At 33.4% G+C, this 2970-nt stretch overlaps 1 long non-coding RNA gene across 1 annotated transcript; it reads left to right on the top strand.

Annotated features, from left to right (window-relative positions):
* Positions 1-863: 863 nt before the first annotated feature.
* LOC111380245 lies at positions 864-1926 on the top strand. Its single transcript, XR_002700156.1, has 3 exons — positions 864-1074; positions 1153-1273; positions 1417-1926. It is a non-coding gene; the product is annotated as an uncharacterized LOC111380245 (long non-coding RNA).
* The last annotated feature ends 1044 nt before the right edge of the window (positions 1927-2970 follow it).

Genomic DNA, 2970 nt, shown 5'->3' on the forward strand with positions numbered 1-2970 from the left:
ATTAAATCAAGAATATGAAATTTTTATCCTATTACCAAAAATTAATAATTGTAATTATAATAGAAATCAAAATTAAAATTAAAATTAAAATGGAAATAAAAAATTATTTAAATTTGATAAAGAAAAAATATTATTTAATTTAAAATTGGAAATATTTAATGATTTAAACTAATGTAAAAAAAATTAAAAAATGACAAAAAAAGGTGGGCTTACTTAACCTACTTAACTGTCATGGGTTGACTGTTCAGCCCACGAATGTTAACAACCAAAACCCAGCTGTTTTGCAGTCGATTTTTACCAGACTGTTAACCGCCAGTTTTGCCGACTGTTAGAGGCCGGTTGTCAACAATCGACATTTTCTTCTTGTCAGATTCCACCATTTCTGGTGAGATAAGCTCCTCCCCACCCACCAAAACACATCCAACTCTTCACCTATACTCAATATCTACCCTAAATAACACCAACAACACATTGAAAACTCTAAAATTTAACATTCACACCATAACTAATATTCCAAACCATAATCTAATTAAAACTCAATCCAAAGCTAACCTTTAGAAAAAGAAGTTCGCCGGCAACTGTGTCTCATCGGTGAGTTGTTGACTGTTGATGAGAACCGACGACTGGATCCCAACTATCAGTTTTGGTACAAGAAAACAAATGGAAAGTGCAAGAGATGGAAGGGTATTTTTGGACAATCATCTTTAAATTTAAATTTCTCTTTTTTATATTTTTTTTTATTAAAATTAGTCAAGGCCAAATTGGAAATAGACATGGGTCAACCGGCCATTTCACATGATTTCCTGTATATGTTGGTCCCCTCTTTGGTGTGTTTCATGATACACGTTATTACTCTCATTTTCTCACTGTAGTCACTCTTGACTTCAGCTACCTTCTATGTGACCCATACTTGCTGTCTTTTTTATTCGGCTTCTCTAGTTCTTTTTAGGGGGTGGAGTGGAGAGGGGTTTACATACAACCGAGGCAAAGTGGTTTAGGATTGAATCGCTGAGGCATTCTTATCATTTGATATATCCAAGTCTATAGCCTATTTCCGGTTCACTCGAAGCTTCTGTAAGGCCCTTCTTTTTGCTACTGTTGGCACCCCTTTCGTTGGTGTGTTTTAGCCCTTATTTGGCAGTGTTTTGACAGCATCTTCATAGCTCTACTCCATTCGTTGTTCTGGTCTGGTTCCCTTATGATTTGGGTTCGTTGAGCTCTTGTGAGTGAAATACCTTGGTCAATTTGAGCGGAACTACCTCGTATGCATTGAGTACTTGATCTGAGCCTTATATATTTCACTTTTTGGTTCTATATTCATCACTATTGGAAAATGGGAGTACTTTACAATCATGGCAATATATTTGAATTATTATCATCATATTGAACTAACGTAGTGTGGTTTATTGATTGAAGGTCACCATTCAATTCTACAAAGGGGTATCAGAGCCATTGAAGCTCGATTTAGGAGTTGATTTTCGAATTTTGGGTGCTGAAAATTCAGGTTGTCACTGGTTTTTCGGATTTGTGATCTAAAAATTTATATTCACGTGTATTCGGTGCAATTAAGGCATTGTTTATTGATTTTGCAAAAGGAATTAATTTTTAAAATAAAATTTGCATCTTTCATTGTTACTGACCACATATAGGTTCGCTCTAATAAATTGGTTGAAACTTTTACATTACTACAATAGTAGGTCATTGTGTAAGGTTACCAATAGGATTGTGACCTTGCTTGCTACTAAAATTTAGGATTATTTACCTAAATTGCGATATTATCATATTTGTGGATATTTAGATGTTGTTTAATATTTTGCATTGTTGTTGAGTGCTTTGTGATATTAGAATTGTTATCTTGACCTTACCCGCTCGACAATTCCTTTGAGATTGAGGTTCGAATCTCACGAAAATCCTAGGTATTTAGACCGGTGTATAACTACAACTCTTAGGACCTTATTTTTGTGATTTTTTTTTTTTATTTACCTAAATTGCGATATTATCATATTTGTGGATATTTAGATGTTGTTTAATATTTTGCATTGTTGTTGAGTGCTTTGTGATATTAGAATTGTTATCTTGACCTTACCCGCTCGACAATTCCTTTGAGATTGAGGTTCGAATCTCACGAAAATCCTAGGTATTTAGACCGGTGTATAACTACAACTCTTAGGACCTTATTTTTGTGATTTTTTTTTGTTTGGTTGCTTACATGCTACGTGTCTTATTCATTAAGATGTCTGCACATCATTTTAACTTAGGTGTTTTTAATGGAAAATGTGATTTTTCAATATGATAACAAAAGATGAAAGGAATTTTAGTACAACAAAAAATTTCAAAAGTAATTGACAATTTGTTTTCTACTACTGTAACCGAGGATCAGAAAAAGGAATTTAATGAACTTGCATAACCTCTATTATTTTCCACTTATTTGATTTCATTTTATGAAAAGTTGGTAAACATGGTTCTGCTAAAGAACTTCGAAAAACAGTTAGAAAAACTTTATTTTGACTCAGTTCACTACAAACAAACTTCTCTTGGAAGTTTCTTCAGTTCTACAATTGATCCTTCAAAAGAATTAGATGACAATCTTGATGTTTTCAATAAACCTGTGCAAGATATTAATAACTGTGATGATAATGTGTCTGATGAATATAAGGCTAATATCCTATTGAATGATATTTCCGATATTTATAAGAAAGTCAAGAATGCTATCAAATATGGGAGGGAGACACTTACACTTGATGTGGTCATTGATTCCCTTAAGAGCAAGGAGAGGAAAATGAAAGCTGAAAGAAACGCGAGAAAAATAGGAAATATTTTCCAAATGAGAGGTAGATCCTACTTTGAGAGTGGAGAGGGGCAAAACGATGGTAGCAAAAAGAAAGGTAGAAATAGGTCCAAATCACAAGGAAAGGCAAAGGAGAGAAAATATTACAGTTGTGGAAAACTAGGACATTTCATTAGTGATTG

This window comes from Olea europaea, unplaced genomic scaffold (genome assembly GCF_002742605.1).
Source record: "Olea europaea var. sylvestris unplaced genomic scaffold, O_europaea_v1 scaffold2111, whole genome shotgun sequence".
In the NCBI taxonomy this organism is placed as follows: Eukaryota; Viridiplantae; Streptophyta; class Magnoliopsida; order Lamiales; family Oleaceae; genus Olea; species Olea europaea.